At 38.6% G+C, this 20271-nt stretch overlaps 1 long non-coding RNA gene across 1 annotated transcript; it reads left to right on the top strand.

Moving 5' to 3' along the window:
* The first annotated feature begins 3456 nt into the window (after positions 1–3456).
* LOC107290708 lies at positions 3457–18143 on the top strand. Its single transcript, XR_001548960.1, has 3 exons — positions 3457–3614; positions 15744–15837; positions 18083–18143. It is a non-coding gene; the product is annotated as an uncharacterized LOC107290708 (long non-coding RNA).
* Positions 18144–20271: the final 2128 nt, after the last annotated feature.

Raw genomic sequence — 20271 nt, forward strand, 5'->3', positions numbered from 1 at the left:
CAAGTCTTAAAGTTGTCAAGGTTGGACACTCCTAGAGTAACCATTTCTTTTAAGAGCATTGTATGAAGTAGAGCATTTCAGACACAATGAGAGGGAGACAATGAGAGAGAGACATTTATACCTCAAGAGCATTAAGTGTGTCTACAATTGTTATTTTCATTCTAGGAAACCATCCAACTTTCTGTTACGCTGAAGAATGGACACTATGCCCCACCTGCACATAAAAGGCTGGTATGTTTAAGCACACGTTATTTTCAACCACAGTTAAAGAAAACTAAATATGGAAATGATAAACTCTTCAGATATAAAATCAGAGGAATCTATTATTGTGACACAATTCTAAACGTGCATAATACGTTCAATCTTAATTTTACTGGCTAGAATTCTAAATCCTCAACATAGATCCTAAATAACATAAATTTTGATTTATATAACTGGACAAGTAGAACTGAAGTCTTAAGATGATCTTGGGTGAGCTCTATTCTCACCGTACCACTTTACTTGGGGCAAAGTTTGGAGAATACATATTCTGATGTGCAAAAAGGAAGCCAAGATGAAATTAAAATTGGGCACACGCCTATTACATATAAACAGGCTAATATCTAGATGGCATCCTTCATTCCACCTGGTACAGTAGATCAGTTCAGGTGGCCTAGGACAGACTAGGTGCCCTTCAACAGAGCTGATCATCTGAGGAACCCAGAGAAAAGGGCAAGATAACTGATAACCTCTTGTCCTCTAGAATTTGCCTTTTGACACAAATATAATATCTGCCAAATGATAGGTTTGGCCTTGACCCATTACATTTAAAGACCCCTCCTACTGACCTAACATTTGGGACTTTCCCTGTCACTATCTTAATTTATGTATGGTATGCCTGTTAGAAATAGCCCTTCTGTGTAGAGCTATTTGCAATATTAGTTTATTTGTAAAACAAAGTATATTCGTAAAACAAAGATAAGGTGTGTCAGCCCGGCTTTGAATGTGCGTAGTATGGAAAAGGATTCCAGCCAAAGCATACAATAAACTATAATTCTGTTTTGGAGACTATAATCCATATTCCGGACGCCTGGCACTTTCGCACAACTAGTGGTCCTCAAAGGAAAGTTTCAGTACAGTATTTCCAGGTGCTTAACTGCTTGCCTGGTTTTGTAACTTCATTTAATTGTATTAGTTTATTTAAGGAGTACTTTGTATGAGATGGTATTGCTGCAGAGCAGAAGTACGCTAAACTTGTACTTTAAATTCCCATAATCCTTCACCAGTTTGTTTAAAGTGTGTTGCGGTTTAACACATTTATAGGCATCAGGATGGGAAACCCTGGACTGTTCCATGTGGTAACAACTCTCTGAGGCATCAGGCAGGGTTCAGTTTTTTTCCCATCAGTTACTATGAATCTTGAAAAGAAAGACATGCCCGGGATTGGAACAGTCTGTAAGACAAGCTTATAGTATTTTGTGCTCTTCCTTCTTCTTCTGCAAGAAGGCAGATTTCTTCCAGGCCTCTAAAATCCATCTGGCAAAAGGACCTTGTGAAACTGAACTGATCCCAGTGCAGGAAATCTCTCCTCAGCTGTAGGTTAACTTTGCTCTTCAGCTTTCTTTCTGGTCTGGAGAAACTGAGTCGAGGCAGGGCTCCCTCCCTAATGGCTGCTACCCAGATGCTTCTTTCATCACTTTTCAATAATGGCTTTCCCTCCCCAATCCAGCACTTCCTGTTTTTCACATTTCATTCCAGCTTATTACCTGAGGGAAAAAATAATGAGAATGTAGGAGCCAAAAGAGGAGCCAGTAACTTGTACTCAGCATCTGGAGCTGACTGCCTCTGAGGACTGAATCAGGCCCATCTCATAGAATCATAGAGTCAGAAAGGACAGCACACTGCTGAGTCATACCTAAGCAGTGGCCCACTAGGGCACCTAGATCCCTCTCTCATGGGCACCACTGTTGAGACAGGCACTGCCTATCCCAGACCTAGACATCTTGTTTTTCCTACTTAAATGCAGGACCTTCCTTTTCTCGCCATTGAACTGCATCAGAACTAGAGCCATGTCTTTTTTTCCAGCCAGAAATTGCTCTGTTTGCCCTGTTCCTCAGAATAGTTCTTGCAGCAAGTACCAAATTAAAATAACCACCACACTGGTGTGCTCTGTTGCACATCAAGGCGGAATTAATACTTGTTTAATAGGATTTCAGCCTCATCAAAATAGGCAAAGGTGAAAGTTGACTGGAAAAAGGAAAATGGGAGCAAGGTTTGCATGCTAATAAAGTATGAGTAGTCCTCAACTTATGACTTTAGTGACTGTTCCGACTTACGACTGAGCCCCCCCCCCAAAGGTACTTATGACCCAGTTTCCAAATTCCAATGGTCGCCTCTTTCTTAAAGTCATGTGACGAAATTTTGGATACTCAACCGGCCAACATTTTGAAAGATAAATGTCTCCCCTCCCAGTCGTGTCCGATTCTAGGGGGTGGTGCTCATCTCCGATTCACAACCAAAGAGCCAGCATTGTCTGAAAATGCTTCTGTGGTCATGTGGCCAGCCTGACTGTATGCTGAAGGTGCACGGAACATTGTTGCTTTCCCACCAAAGTGGTACCTATTTATCTACTTGCATTTGTGTGCTTTTGAACTGCTTGGTTGGCAGGAGCTGGAACAAGTAATGGAAGCTCACTCTTTACATGGTATTTAGATCTCAAATTGCCAGCCTTCCAGCCCACAAGCCTAGCAGTGGCCAAGTGGCTCACATGTACAAGGCGATTTATGACATTTTTGCCAAAAAGCAATGTTTCCCTCTGATTTCTGGCAAAAATGTCCGATAGCGAATAATGGATTCACTGAACAACTGTGATATTCATTTTACAACCGCCACAAAAAAGGTCATAAAATTGGGTCCGTCACATGATGACACATTTACAACTGTCATGATTTACAGCCATCATTGGCAGGCTCATTACAGTCATAAGCCGAATACAATCTGTCTATGAAATTAAATAGCATAAAAATAAGGTAAAATATTTATTGGACCTCTAGCATATCAAAATGACTTGTTATAATGCAGGAATGAAAAAGAAATCTACCTAAAGTGCTGAGGTGATAGAAATATAGTTTGCAGGAAAGGACTTAGGATGGATCTTTCTAAAAATGTCATTATTTTATGTGCTGTAAGTGCTGGACATAGGCAGTAGGCTACACTGTTTTTCCCAGCACATACCTTATTAAAGAATCAAGAGAATAACATAACTCAAATTTGCAAAAAAAAATGTTGCTTATCTTTCTAAAAAGGAACCTCCTCTAACTCAACAGACTCAAAATGTACCAAGAAATGGGATTGGCTTTGAAAATCACGAACTCATCACAGGTAAATTTACTCTAGTTTCTCTCATAAAGTATTTATTCTTGCTTTAGGAACAGAAACTGGAATTAAAGCTGCTATCTTGTTTTGTGCACTAGGAAATGAGGGTGTTTCTGCTGAGTTTGGAGAAAGACATCAGCCAAGTCAAACTGGTCTCTGCAGAAACAGCTACCCACAGCAGAGTGAGGAGGAAAAGGGTTACTCCAGCTTGTCACAAACACACAGCATGAAGCAGAGGAATACTAATGACATTATGCAAGGTATTGGCTAGAATGATACTGTTCATTAATGCATTAAGACTGTAGCTCTGTATACTCATATATAGTGATAACTCCCTTGAATTCATTGGAAAAGCCTAATCGTATTACATCAGTTGTTTTGTTACAGCTTTACCCAACAAAACTAGCTTGAGAAACAATATGCTTAGGCACATTTGCCCTATATAGGCATCCCAAGTCCTATAGAGAAATCCCTAATTTTCAAATATCCATTCTGATTATGCAAACAGAACTCAAAGGAGCTCTCACTTTCCATGTCCTACCATGCTCAGATGATTCCCAAATTTGCCATATATTCTATCCTTACAAACCACATTTATACACCACACATAAATTGCCTTTGTTTTTTTTAAACTTCTCATTTTTTCTTTTGAGGATCAATTGCATCAGGTCCATCCAACAGTAACTTGCCCAGTCTTCTATTTCTAATGAGTGAGTCTCCTCACTCATTTCCTTCTAGTCACCTTTTTGATCCACAGTTACTCAGTACCCAGACATTCTCGATTCTACCTCTCCCTGTTTTACCATACACATTTCTTAAGTAACCCATTCCCACTGCATTCAACTTGTTTCTCCAGACATACCAATTCTCACTTCCCTATAACAAAGTGGGCAGAAGTGTGCTTTTTTGGTGACAAACATTCATTCCATGCAATGGACCACATGTTACCTACTAACTTTTTACTAGCATTTATATATCTTAACATTTCTCCATCAGTTTTCTCATCTTTAATAAACATTCTATCAATATACACAAATTCATCTATTTATTCTAGTTTTCCCCACTCGTGTAATTTGCAATCATTTATTCCATTTACCCATCAAACACATCTATAGCATATGATGATTTCAGATCAATAGTTCTGGTTATATCATATAGTCAATCGAAAACTTGAATTATCAGCTGATAAAACTGCATCAACAACATGTACAGTAAAATGTACCCTGATAAATGTAGCTGTAATGTTTCTCTAAAGAATTTCTTTTTACAGGTATCCCTCAGTACAACAAATAACCAAAGAGATATCACATATCTTTGATTTGCTCCTGGCTCATTATGGAAATATTGAATAATTCATTAAGCATTTTATTTATTCTCCCTTGCTTTACTTTTATCAAATACAACTCTTTCCATTTCAGCAACCAATCATCAACTTCGAATTTGAATAAACTATTTGATAATTCAAGCTTATTCACTGTCATCTAAATCAACAAACACGCAGTAAATATTATTTCACACTTCTTAATAATCTGCTAAAAAGTAAAAATCTGAGGTGCTCATGCACACTACCTGACATTAAGCCATATAGCACTCATCACATTCGTTCGTTGTTACCTCTTGTTATCTTTCAGGCAAAAATCTGCCAAATGCATTCCTGGGTACACTTAACAAACAAATTCCCATATAGTTTTTCATTCATTCTTGCTACCTTTTTATTTAGGAAAACAATAACCATATTCTTCCAATTATCAGACACAGCTTCAGTTTTCACGTAGCTATTACATTAATCCACAGTCATCCCATAAATAAATCACATCTTTATTTTAACATGTCTCCTGTTAAACTGCAACCATATCATTTTTCAATGTGCTCAAAGCTTATATGGCTTCACTCCTTTTTTTTTTAAAGTAACATTTATAGCATTAACTTCAGTTTCACTCTTTGGCATATTATCACTCCCATATAAATCTCTAAATCAGGGGTGTCAAACTGCCGACCTGTGGGCCGGATGCATCATAGCGAAACCATGCCCACCCCATTGTTGGCAATGGCAAAAAAAAGTCACATCACGACACATCATGTCACATTGCGAGTTTGACACCCCTGCTCTAAAGTATTCCTTCCAGCATGCCCTCACTTCACTTTCATCCCAGATCATTTCCATGACTTGTCTTTTTTATTTCCACACTTTTTTGGAGGATTTTTTTTAATCCCTTTTCACTCCCCTTTCAAAATAAAATTTTCATTTCTTAACAGTTCTTTGCTTTTTTGATTACATTCTTTGCAATTCTCTTTTTCTTTGTGTACATATTACTGTATATAATAGAAGTCAGTCATCCTCAATTTTTCCAGCAATTGTTCTTTTATATGAATCCAATCTGCCTTCATTCAATTGGCAGATTAATCTCTCTTCTAATAATTTTTCATAAAATGATGGTACTTTCTCTGTCTGCAGTTTCTATTTTCTTTCCTTTTTACCAATGTTCTTTTTGCCCAAAGACCTACTCTTGACACCACTAGAAAAAAATGATCTAGCCAATGGTGGGACTCAGCCAGTTCGTACCACTTCGGCAGAACCAGTAGCTAATTTTTTGTTGCCCAGGCCCAGAATGGACTTCTGGAAGCGGCATCCACACAGAGAATCGGTTGTTCACATATTTGAATCCCACCACTGGATCTAGTTCATATTTAGACCCTTTCATTACACTTGTAACCTTCACTAATTAATTATAAACAATTAAATCAATTATTCCTCAACTATTTAAATAAATAACAATTAAATCAAGCATGTTACATTTCTTTTCCATGTTTTCATCAGTGGACTTACTCTTAAAACACAAATTTGAAAAAATAAACTTTTTCTAAGCAAATATGCCCCAAACTATTGCCATTTCCCTATTTTGGAATTCTAAGTACAAATACATTTTCTATATACTCAGTCACTCTCACTAGTTCCTTTATGCCTCCTAATGGAAAAATGTTTTGTCCTGGATCACATTCATTTAAAATGTTGCAGATTTTTTTTACTATACTCATCCATTATCATAATTCACTGGGTTGTAACTTGCAGTTATCATCAACCTGAAATATGACTTTCATAACCCCTCACACAGTGCAAATGATACTTAGTCACACTTTTTGATATACATTTGAGCAATTTAATTCATAATAAACATTCATTCATTTCCTTGTATTTATCTTTCTACAAGTTCAGTCCACCTTTATTGAGACCTATTAATCCCTTTGACTTTCAGACATACATTCTTTAGGCAAGGATTTTGAAAATATTCAAATTGAAATCCAATATTTTCTTTCTTTTATTATGTCATCCTTTGTACTTTTTACTCCTACACATTCCAAGTAACAATCTTCCTTATGCTGTGGTTATCACAAATTGGGCACTTAGATTAATTACAAGCCTTAATCATACTTATGACTTGTAGAATTACCTGCAGATAGTGCTGATACTACTGATACTATTTGATGCATGTCATCCAGAATATCAAATAGTTCCAATGCAAGCAGAACTTGATTTTAACTGAGCATGCTTTTGCTCTCATCTCGGCAATAAGGAGATACATGGGATATCAATAACCTTGTGTTTTTAAACTTTAAAATAATTTAAATAGTAATTTAAGCTATTTTTATTTAGAAGGGAAAACTGATGTGGTTTGTGTGCCTATATGCATGTGCTGTGTATGCATGTGTATGCTAATAATAAAGATGAGTCATTCCGTTGAAAAACAAGGCTGGGTAAAGACATGTGAAAAGAAGGAATTGCTTCCTTGATGATTTTTTCCCCCTGCCATCCATATTTCATATTTTAGGCAAGAATTTTGAAAATATGGGATTTCTTTCCATACTGTGATTTCACCTAGCTTTCTCTCATAATATTTTTTGAGTCATTGTAACTGACAAATCTTGGGTGAAAGTAAAAGTCGCCTTCGAGTAGATTTAATTGGCAGGCATTATAGAAGTGATTGGCTGTTGCCTTTTGGGGGTTGGGTTTTGCTTGTTTTGATTTCCCAGTCTGATCTGGGATTCATCCTCTCAAGATCTCAAATCCAAATATTAACCAGACTCAGCCTTTTTTTTTTGCCCAAGGAAGAAAATAATATGGGCTAGAATCAAACCATTTGCTATGACTTATTTCTAAAGGGATTCCCACCCCTTCATCCTCTGCTGGTAATAAAATCTCCTTAATTATTTAGAATTTAAATGTATAAGATCACGTAATTCACAGAGACTCCGGACTGTATAGAATTAAAAACTGAGGCCAATTGCATTGCCCCCAGCAATACTCTCTCAGATTGACACACATCCTTGTTAACCCAGAATTTTGCAAAAAAAAGCCAGGTCTTTCATGCTCATTTAAAGACTGGCAAGGTTGTTGAGTTGTTCAAATCGCTTTGGGGATACTATTCCAGATGGCCGGAGCCGTAATAGAGGCAGTGTGCCTTCTATGTCCTACCGGAAGATATTGATTGGTTAATGGGCAGAACAAGAATTTTCCATGCCTGTATAATATGTAGAAATAGTTTCATGCTTTTTAGTTGCATATTACTCATACTCTGTAAACAATTGTTTTCTATAAGCAGTATTGTCTATGTGTACATTCACCATACAGACATTGTTAGCTAAGCTATGTCATTTGATATATGTACAATGATGCACTGAATATATTCAACTGCCATCATATGTTAAACGGATTTGTATTTCCCTAGACTAACCAAAGAAAAAGCCATCGCTTGTACAACTTGTGTTCAGGCTGGAATTCAACACAAAATATCTCAGGACCCTTCCTAATTAGCCACAATGTTTTGTTTTGGGTTTGCACAAGAATAAATCAGGGAAAAGTTGAAATAACAGCCTGAGCATATCCCCCTAGGAATTAACTCTAATCCCAATTTACTTGCAGTAAGTTTAAGCAGCTTCTGCAAAGGAAGATTAGTCAGAATATAAATTTTGATGAATTCTGAGGAGTGTGAGTTATCTTCTAGGCGGGTACAGTTATTAGAAAGCCAGCTAGTTGAAGCTGTGATAGAACAATGTAGAATATGTAGCAACTCAAAAATATATCCATGTCAACAAGATCAAAATAGTTGGGTCTGGAACCTTTGATTATTTCTCATCTTCCGAAGAGTGAAAGCAATAAGCTTTCTCAATTGCTTATGAACATTTTAATTAGGCAGAGCTAATATTTATCTATCCATAACTACCTCTCTGCCAGGAATTCAAAGTAGTGTGCATGTAAGGTCATCTGTTTCTGGAAGCGTATGCATGACTCTGCAATTAAAATGTTCACAGATTTACAATTCCCAAAACTGTGATGAAAATTATGACTGAAGGGCTTCTAGATTTGATTCACACATTGAGTCAGCATTTCAGAACCAGCATGCTGGTTCTAAGCACTGCTCTCTGGTTTCTTGGAACCTCTTCATTTCCCCTTATTTTACTCCAGAAGTTGTTGGTGGGTTGAAAGAATTAGAAAGTGATTAAAAGATTGACATTTATTGATGTTAATAATGAATGTTCCTGTTCTTTCCCTGTGAAATCAAATTATGTTTCAGTCCTCCTCATCTTGTGAACAATAACTTTTAACACCCTCATTTAGGCTCTAGGGAGGTGATTTTGTTAGTAGCAATGAACACTTGACACTATGAATTTAACTGATATAAACACCTGTGGAAACCAGCAACAAATTTTATATGAATTGGTCTAAAACACAGGGTATATTGACTAAAAAGCCAATTTTGTTTAAGAACAGGCAAATATTTGAGTGCAGATAAGGTCTTACTGTACAGCACTTTGAATGTGGGGATTTGCCTGTTTATATCATTTTTCTCCACAATATACACCAACAATACTGTACTGACATAGTTCATATATTGCATTAAACCAACATGAGATTGATTGGTTTTTGACTTTAACCTCTTCTGTGACCCTAGCTATTGTAGTTTGAAAATTATAGTTTATGATTTTACAATCCTAGCTACCTGGATTAAACAAGCCATATTTTAACATAATATGCAAAACAAAGTATTAGCAGCTTCCTAATCACAATTTCTCCATTTATCTTAGAGCAGAATAGCATTCAGAAGTACATGCACCTTTCACAACAGATGTATCATGCCTGTCAATCAGATGTTGTATAAAGACTGATAAGATTTAATTTCATATGCCTATCCTGAACTTATACACAGATTAGAATTTAGTTATTTATTACTTTTGCAGTTTTTGAACATTTAGAAGTGTTTTTAAATATTCTGCTCCAAAAAGGATCAATAAGAAATACTATCTTGTAAAAATGGGATAGTTTTATTGGTGAAACCATATTACAGGTACCTGGATCTAGAACAGATTAGATTTCTTATGCTTAATTTGTACAGTTCTCTTATACAAAACCAGAATTCAATCTTTTATGTATGTTTTTTCCATCCACATCCAGACGCAGCTGAAATTTCAACTCAGAATAGAAGTCACAACATAAAAGTGCAGTTAAGCAATGACAGATGTTAGTTTTTAGAAAAGGAAAACCAATTTTAAATTAGATTTCTAGGGGACTTGAGCTAAGACCTGTTTGTACGTATCAGATAATAGCTTACCAAAGACAGTTTTCTGCTGCTGCTGGCAGTGCTAAAGAATTGGTGCAATGCATTAGCAAGGGAATTTCATTCTCTTGATCTGTGATTTTCCAACATTTGTTAGCTAAACTGCTTAACAACCCCAGCTACCCATTGCTCACACCAGGGAAGTTCCTAAAGCACACCTTTGTGTGGAACTTGGGCTTTATCTCCAGTTGATTTCTACTTCTGAACTTCACTCACAGAAAGATTCTTATGAGTAAGATAAGCCTGTAACAGTGAGACAATTTCTGAAAACTCCCTACAGAGCTATATCCAAAGAGCTCATTTTGTGTTAGTATATCCCTTTTCTTCTTCCTACAACAGCTAGCCCAACGAAGCCCAAGGGAGGGAATCTTCACATCTGTCAGCTGACTTTTCTAGTTCTACAGATACACAGGAAAGGATAGCTGTGCCAAAGATTTAAAAATCCAAGGACACCTCAAAGGTGTGTAAAATCTGCTATTCTTCATCACCCTTTACATCACAGGGGAAGACAGTGACCGGTGAGGTTAGAGAAGCAATTGCTGACCATTTCAACTGATGGGGGAATGGGTCCTCCCCTCCAGCCCCCTGTCTTTGCTGCCTATAACTGAACAGGGTGCAGGAGGAGGGATATATCAAGGAATTTGGAGAGGCTGGGAGGAGATCTGCAAGTAGGCATGCTTCATTTCTACTGCAAAGTAAAGTTGACTTTCCTGCTAAACAGAGAGAGAAGCAAAACTGTCTTATTTACCATGCATTGCATACCCACAATCAAGACAGCATTATTTGACAGTGACTCAGAATGGAGACAACAAATGCAGGATAAGGATCAGCCATGAAGGCAGTTAATTTTTGCTGATTGATGAAAGGGTAGATAGCTTTTAACTCAGCCAAGGAGAAGGGCCCTTAGGCTCGGTTTAAATAGAGCTTCCCTAATTTCTCACAGCAAGAAGGGTTATAAATGGATGCCACCAATATGCCCCCTGAGGGTAATTGATTCTTGGATCTGGACTTGTAAAGTTTCCAAATGCACATAGCAAGGTGTTAAATGCATAATGAGGGTGTCTGTGTTTGCATAATACACTGTACATAAATCCAAGTCCATGCTGGGAAGTGAGAGCATAATTTGACCTTGTGTCAAATGTCTCAATCCTTATCCAGGAACAATTACTTGACTTGGTGCCAAATCTGTCTCAATCCTTATCCACAAACTGTTTGCTTTTCAGTGCTTTGCACCAGCCAGTATTCATCAGTAAAATAGCTATATTTTACACTTATAAATTGAACAATGGTGCTATGGCCTTTTTAAAAAATATGACATAATTTAAAATCCAGCTCTAATGATTTCAACAAACCATTAACCAGCTTTAGATTTTTTAAAAAAATGATTTTTGGTTATTGTATATTGTTACGTTATTGAATTATTCTTGATTTACTTGCTGTTTAAACTTCAGAATATTTGAAGACAATCTATTTTTGCCTTCTAAAGACAGCTACACATAAACCCTGACTTATTAACTAATCTCCAAATTATTTTGCATACCGTATTGAGTAAGAACTCTGTGTTTTTGTCACTGGGGCCTTCGGTGGAATGGAACCAGAATACTTCGATTTTATCCAGGTTGTTATCGTTCACACAAATTCTCCATGTCACTTCTACTACCTTGGGCAGGAGATTGATGCTTGTGTGAAGCCAGTTGCTCTGTGGTTCCATCAATCAGAAAATGGGAGTCACTGACAGATTTCTGCCTCATCAGCATTGGCACCAGAAGGAGCCACATCATATTTCCCTCCTGTGGGATCTTCCCATCTCCTGCCTCATAAGTGGCGCCTGGCAAACAGCCAGGCAAATGTGGAAATGACGGAGCGAGGATGCCATGAAGTCTCCCCGCAATTAGATTTCAAACAGTCCAGACTCTAACTCAATGCCTCATTGATTTACTGCCATTTAGACACATTGGCAACATTATTTTTTTCTCTCATTTTTGGCAATTATCTGGGCACATAGTGAAACAATCAAAATATTCCATCACTCTGTGCTGAAATATCTTTGAAGCATAGTTAGGATTCTCCATTTTGTACAATATCTTTCTCCTAATGGTAGCCCTGGGAAGCCCGACTATGAATGAATGTGTCTATGTCTTAAGTGGCCTATTTATCACATGGAAGATGAGGATATAGAGCTAATTTAAACAGAAAATTCGGACTTTAAATCTATTGTGCAAGGGGTAGTTGCCATCTCTCTAAGTGCTGATAAGGAGGTGCAGGTTCTCACAAACAGGCCATCATTGGGAGACAATCCCCTACCTGTAGTTTGGTGACATTGTCTGTGCTCTCTGAAGCTGCTGTGTAGTGATAACTGTAAGAACGATGGCTTCCAATAGGCTAGAAAGATTATGGTTATATATCCCAGAGCTCTACTGGCTAAACATAACTATGATTTATGCTGCCTCTTCTTGCAACCACTCCTATTTCATCAGATATTATCAGCTGTCACACATTACATGGCTATTTATTTATTGGCCATTTCTTCTGATTTAATGTTGGGCTGTTCATATTATTTAATGTTCTTAGCTGATTTAATGTTCTTAGCTGATTTAATGTTTTTAGCTGATTTAATGTTTTTTTTCTTAGTTTTGAACAGCATCTACAGTCTATTGAAATTTAAAATACTGTAACAAGAAGTAAAGTACTCTACTGAAGAATTGTGTTTATCTTTTTACAGGGTACAAACTAAGGCTGCACACAAAAAAATCATTCTCCATATTTTTGTGTAAAGATATCAAATCAGTAGCTTCAGACTGAAGTTTTGTGTCCATTGACAAGACTCTAAATTCAACAGTTCTTTCTTCAGAGAGAGTCAATTTAGGATCTTCTATAGTGCTCATCATTTACCTAAGAATTTAAGAGTCTACTGAAAACAGTGTGTAGAATTGTGGCTGGTTTCTTGTGAAATTTTGACCAACTTCTTCTGTACCAGTTATATGATACAATAGGGCTAGAGCAGGGGTAGGCAACCTTGGCTCTTTTATGACTCATGGACTTCAACTCCCAGAATTCCTGAGCCAGCATGCTGGCTCAGGAATTCTGGGAGTTGAAGTCCACGAGTCATAAAAGAGCCAAGGTTGCCTACCACTGGGCTAGAGGAACAGAATATTTCAAAATATATTTTAGTACAAAGATTGCTCTATTTATAAACAGAGGTTATGTTCTGAGAGGCTGTTTGTAAATATATTTTATTTGCAAATCCAAACAAGGATAGATATGCAGCACACTGAAAAGTCTCAACTTTTGGGACCTTGTAGGTTGGAATTGTGGACAGGTTTATTCGTAACAGCAAAGGTTCATAACTCCAAAGTTTGAAAGAAGAGTTCTTCAGAACAATATTTTCTTACTAGATGTAGTAATAATAATAATAATAATAATAATAATAATAATAATAATAATAATAATAATAATAATAATAATGGTAGTAGTAGTAGTAGTAGTAGTAGTAGTAGTAGTAGTAGTAGTAGTAGTAAAGTTGGAAGGGACTTTGGAGGTCATCTAGTCCAACCCCCTGCTCAGGCAGGAAACCCTACACCATTTCGGACAAATGGCTGTCCAGTCTCTTTAAAACTTCCAGTGTTGGAGCATTCACCACTTCTGGAGGCAGGTTGTTCCACTGGTTAATTGTTCTAACTGTCAGGAAGTTTCTCCTTAGTTCTAAGTTGCTTCTCTCCTTGATCAGTTTCCATCCATTGCTTCTTGTCCTGCCTTCAGGCCCTTTGGAGAATAGCTTGACTCCTTCTTCTTTGTGGCAACCCCTGAGATATTGGAACACTGCTATCATGTCCCCCCCTCGTCCTTCTCTTCGTTAAACTAGACATACCCAATTCCAGCAGCCTTTCCTTATATGTTTTAGCCTCCAGTCCCCTAATCATCTTTGTTGCTCTTCTCTGTACTCCCTTAGTTCTTTTAGATTTTAACTAACCCCTGTTGTCATTCTAGGTAGGGATGATGTTATAGGAAATGGGATTTATAGTGTTACACCCCTGAAGGATATTAAACTGACTCAGCTGACTCAACCCAAACGCTCTGCATCTGCTCCTTTTCCCTGTAAATCACGGGTGTCAAACTCGATCGCATCATGTGACATAGCGCAATGTTTTTTGCCTTTGCGGAGCCGGGGTGGGCGTGGCCTGCGCGTGAGGCATCCGGCCAGTTTGACACCCCTGCTGTAAATCAAAGGGTTGAGGAAACGCTTCGTATGGTTTGTTGTCTATTATCGGATCAAGAGCTCCCTCTGTTGGTAATAGCCAGTTGTTAACATATCAGACTAAAGTCTGTTCAGTTTAGGATTTTGGTCTTTGATTTCTCAACCTTTAAGATATGTGAACTTCAGATCCCAGATTTCTCCAGGCAGTAGAGTCAGGAAAAAACCCTGTAAAATTATGCTTTTTTTAAAAAAAAAAGGAGAATCCTCCAGAGACTTCACTTTTAAAGCTACAACTCATTGCGCTTTGTGTGCACGCAGGGGGCTGGGATGACGAAACTGCTTCCTTCCAGACGTTCCACTCTGTCGGAGGGAGCCCCTAGGCCAGGGGTAGGCAACCTTGGCTCTTTTATGACTCGTGGACTTCAACTCCCAGAATTCCTGAGTCAGCCATGCTGGCTTAGGAATTCTGGGAGTTGAAGTCCACGAGTCATAAAAGAGCCAAGGTTGCCTACCCCTGCCCTAGGCTGAACACTGCAGATTCAGAGACTTCATTTTCAAAGCTAGCATCGCCAATTCTTTTTCTTTTTTTTTTGCCATGCAATGCTTTTATAGTTATACATGAATTGACAAAAGTGGTTGTATTTATTCCAGACAGGAGCACTCTTCTCCTCAGAAGTTGACTCTAAAAAATTGCTCCCCTGCAGTCAATTAACATTTACACGTAATAGGGGTATGCAAAACACACAAAGGCACTGCCTTTATAAAGCCAGCTGAAGAAATCACTTTAAGCTTAGGGTGGGGTAGGCTGAGGCTGGAGCCCAGAAAAAAACAGATTTTGATGTATGGAGGAGTGTTTTTGGGGGGTGGGTAGGAGAGTGCCAGGAGTGCCTGTTAATTATTTCTAAATATTCTTTGATGTTTTATTGTTTTGTACATAAGATGACCAGCCATATAAGTCTTTTAAGTAAAGAAAAAGATATCAATAAAATTGATTGGTGGGGGGATTAAAACATGGCAAGGATAACAAGAACATGGCTGACTATAAACAAACACCAGATTGTGCATCCAGATGGCATTCTTGAGAATCTTCAAATATGCAAATGGATTCCATCCACTTCAGTTATGAGAATTATGAGAAGGGTTTATAACTTCAATAGGAAGAAACTAAAATTTATAAATTCTCCACCAAATAACCAACAATTTAAATTATATCCAGTTTGCACCTAAGGGATCTGTTTATGTGACTAGTATAGAAATAAAGTCAATCTTAATGGGTTCTAATTTCTATTAGAAACAAATATTAGAAATCCTTGCTATCTGATTTTGGAAATGAGGCCACAACATTCCCTGTCACGCTGAGGAAATATTAACATCACATTAAATTACTAACAGTTTGCTGCTGTTCCTGATACCAGAATCAGTTGCCTGAGCAGATCACTTCACCCTGCTTAATGGAAGGGCCAGCCTTCTCAGGAAGGGATGACTTATCTGGTTGATGATTGCATGTTTACCTGGTTCCTTGCCAAGATTCAAAGTGTAACCTGCTAAACTATAGCTCTTTTACCACCCCTCTTCCTTTGTAGATGAAGGGGAGCAACTAGATTCCTCAGCTCAATCAATTAATCTCTTCCACTATCAACCACGCCTTGCTCATTTGAAGATTTCTACATCTGAAATGTAAGTATATGGGACAGCTACTAACTTGTAGAAGTGTAAGAAAATAACATATATTGGACAGTCAAGCACATAGACATGATGCATCAGCAAACTTGGACAAACATTTTAAATTCTGGATAGTTAGAAGATTAACTTAGATACCTGAGAGGTATACTATAAGCCATAAGAACAATCATATTTTAAAATATAGACTTGGTAGAAACTAGATGTGTAGATGGTTGTATATTTGCCTATTTTCCAACCAGTAGCCTTTGAGACACTCCAGCTGTATTGGACTACGAACTCTAGAATTCCAGACTGGCTAAACTGGCTGCCAGTTTTGAGAACTATTGTTCAAAACATCTGGTAAGTGCTACATTGCTAAAATAGCTAAGAACAGTTAACTTTTGCAATATTTGGAGGACATTAGATTTCTTTTTAAACTCTATCTCTATTGGTTCATATAATTATAATGTTATTATTTTTGCCATATACTACTCAGAGTTCTTTTAGAGTAGAGCTGCATAAAAATACCAGTAATAAATGAACAAGCAAACAAACAAGGCTTTTTCATCAAACAAGATATTGTACTTTCTTCAAACATTATCAAAAACCCCAGGGCCATGTTATGTCCTGGGCCTGCTGAGTCACTCAGCAGATGCAGGAGGCTGCAGAGAGGCCCCGGGCAGACCACGTGAATGCCCGGGACCAGACAGGCTGTCTCCCGCCTTGCACACATGCGCAAGGCGGGAGAAATGCCTTGCATTGATTGGCTGATACTGTCCCTGCAAAAGGGTATAAGAGCAATCCGCGCCATTTCGTTTTTGGTTCTTTGGTGAATTGAATAAAGACAAGACTGTTTGTTACTCCTGCCTCGTCTCCATGCCTTTGCGATCAAAACAAAACAGGCCACATAATTTGTACTGTACTTCTGTGGATCCAAAACAGGGTAGCCTTTCAAGACTATATTTCTATCCACCATATTTTCATATAATGCAAGATTACAAAGACCCCATCAGGCAGAATAGAATAGAATAGAATAGAATAGAATAGAATAGAGCTGGAAGGGACCTTGGAGGTCTTCTAGTCCAGCCCCCTGCTCAAGCAGGAGAACCTAGGGAATTAAACCAGGTAATGCTTCCCCAGAAAAGCTTGTGGTTTTGAAAAGACCTTTTGAAAGATTCAGACGTTAAAATGGGGTAGAACAGTGGTTCTCAACCTTTGGTCCACAGACCCTGGGGGGGGAGGAATGTTGTCACGGGATCTGTGAAGGCTTGAAGAAATGTTATGATTTAAATCTTGAGTTAAGTCTTGGAAGTCCGTGGCCATGGTCTAGGCGGGGCATCAAAAAGTATTTAAAGGGGGTCTGTGGTGAAGAAAACATTGAAAACCACTGGGGTAGAATATTTCTGCAACTATCAACTTAAGTGAGTCCTGGGAGTACCATTAATATAAATACATTAAAAAAAATCCTTTTTCCAGTAATAAGGAGGCAAGATAGGTTCATCAGTACGCTGATGATACTCAGCTGTACATCTCCACCCCGGGTCACCCCAACGATGCCCTTGACGTGATGGCCCGTTGCCTGGAGGCCGTACGGGTCTGGATGGGAAGGAACAGACTCAGACTCAACCCTTCCAAGACCGAGTGGCTGTGGCTGCCGGCGCCCCGGCATAGTCAGTTAGTTCCATCGCTGTCTATAGNCTCAGGGTGCCGTCGGCCAAGCAATGTCGGCTGGCGACCCCCAGGGGGAGGGCCTTCTCTGTGGGTGCCCCCACCCTCTGGAACGAACTACCCCCCGAGATCCGGACGATTCCGGATCTCTTAACCTTCCGCCGCGCCCTCAAGACATGGCTTTTTCAACAAGCGGGCCTGACCTAGGGTGAGTTTTAAATAGGGACAAGTTTTAACGATTTTAAAGAGCCACAGCTACCAATATTTGGGTTTTAATTGGTTTTTAGTAGGGGAAATTTTTTGTATGATGTTTTAATATGCTGTGAGCCGCCCTGAGTCCCATGAAGGGAGAAGGGCGGCATATAAATCCTATAAAATAAATAAAATAAAATAAATTCTTGAGTTACAGCTCCAGACGTACCAGCACTTGAAAGTAAACACAAAGAGAAGAGTACTAGGAAAAGGACAATAAAAGCTATTTGTCCTTTGACTGATTTTGCTAATTTTACAAGGTGGAAGAAAGATCATGCGCTTGGGAGTTTTCTAAAAGTTTATCTGATCTAAACATGATTCCATAAATGCATTTTCATAGAGGGCAAGCTCCAAATCCTGAACATTCTCCCATAAAACCTTTTGACTACCATGAAGAAGGTATGGAGAATCCAAGAATTGACCTGTATGTTCCTGAAACATTTGGCATGGAGGAAGATATGACATTTTCAGAGTCAACCAGCCAACCAGCTGGGGTTGCCCGTCTCAAACAGGTATGGCTGGGGTTTGCATCTTGTGCCTGCAACACAAACAAAACTGATGTGGATCTAGATTATTGAGGAAATGGGGAGGAAGAAGAGAAACAAAGCTAGATTGGGTGACATGGACCTATTTGTGATAAATTTTAGAATACCAGTATCTCATCACTGTTAGAAAAACTGGAACTTGGCAAATGTAATGTGAGTTTCCAGATCGGCTTTAGCATTGCCGTCATGCAATACTCATGTTGATCTTTTTTCTTAATTGTCATGAAATACTTGCCTTTTCTCTTGCAACCTCTCCCCTTTTCTCTTACCATTCTTTCCTAGATTCAGCTTTCTAGGCTTCTTAGATCTTGTGGAGATGCTTCGTGTATTCTTTCTGCTACCCGTGGTTCAGATATTATTTATCCTTTAATTGTCAATAGATATAGGAAGGTTAGTAGTTTGTTGGTCACTCAGTAGATTCATGCAATTCACTTGAGAGATGCTCAGCGCAGTTGAGAAAAAGATGCTACTTTCTGGAAAAATTACAATAAGGATGAATTGGACTAGGCTGAGCCTCTGCTTTTGTTCATGCACTCGCTCCCCAGATAGAGGGTAGGGTTACATTAAAAAGGAGAGGTCTATATCTGATTCTTCTTTTCCTGTTTACAGGCTGAAGGTGTTTTAAAGAGCAAAAGGACTGAAAGACAAAAAAAACAGCCAATACAGAAAGCTGGAGATGGGTTGAAAAAACAAAAAAAGAGTTTGAAAAAAGAGAAATACCAAAGTCACACAGAGTTTGTTGTAGGTACGACTTTGCTATTACATATCAACAATTTAGGAAGAAGCTGGAGGGAGGGAGGGAGGGAGGGAGGGAAGGGGAGAGAAAGAGAAGAATGACATAATTCTCTAAGTTTCTCAACAAGGAAGGGCTAGATTGGTGACCATGTAACCTGCTTTACCAAAAGCAACCCCTTGTCAAGTTCAAGGTGAAATGAAAGAAAATTAGCCAAGAAATGAATAAAGGAAAACTGGGAAACTGTCTATCCAGGAAAGCAAGGTAACAGAATGAGCAAGGAGTTTTCCCAGCATTAGGCCCTTCTCCAGTGAGTCCTTCCTTCTCATTAGGTGGCCAAAGTATTTGAGTTTCAACTTCAGGATCTGGCCTTCTAAAGAGCAGTCAGGGTTGATCTCCTCTAGGACTGACTGGTTTGATCCCACAGGCTTAATCCTACAATTAATAATTTGAAAATCTCTGTGAAGTTCCTCCCCTCCCCCCCCCAAAAAAAATGAGTTATAAAAGGTAATTTTAGTCCCATCTATAGATCTGTGGAATAAAGCAGAATAAAAATACTTCTTTCTTACAGGGAAGCCCAGAGAGAAAAGGATTATTAGGAAAACAATTGCTGACTCCAAGGGGGAACCAACAGTTGCCAAACGATCAGCCCGTGTGGAAGAGGGAACCCACGAGAGAGATTCAGAGCAAGAAGATGCTGAAGCAGAACCTATTAGCTGTCTTGTAGAAGAACACGGAGGAGGAGAAGAAGAAGGAGGAGGAGGAGGTGACCAAAGTCTTCCCGATTCTAGCATTTTTATGGAGGAGGATCCCTTGACACTTGATATGAACCAAACATTTAGTGAAGAGGTTGGCAATACTTCTGGGTTTCATCCAGGACCTGCTAGTGAAACATCCATTGCTACCTACAAAGCAGTCTCCACTGCAAATGGTTCCCAGCCTGATGCAGAGCAGGGAAAACTGCTAATGGAGGTAAGGTTTGCTTCCCCCCCCCCCCCCGAATAGAGGCTCATTTAAATTTTCCTTACATAATTTATGTATAGTGTAGCTTATGATAAAATATAAGAAGCTAACTGTTCATCACCACCTTTGTATCAGATTTATCTGAATTAGAAGTGGGCACTGTTTATTACCTGCCAGCTTAACAGCAGACTCTCATGAATGTCTGATGAAAAGGAAGCTCTACTGCCTTAGTAGGATTTCCTCCATTTGTGTGTGGAACTACAGTGCTTACTCTGATATTCCAAGGCA

The sequence above is a fragment of the Protobothrops mucrosquamatus genome, unplaced genomic scaffold, assembly GCF_001527695.2.
Source record: "Protobothrops mucrosquamatus isolate PMUCROS unplaced genomic scaffold, P.Mucros_1.0 scaffold958, whole genome shotgun sequence".
NCBI lineage: Eukaryota > Metazoa > Chordata > Lepidosauria > Squamata > Viperidae > Protobothrops > Protobothrops mucrosquamatus.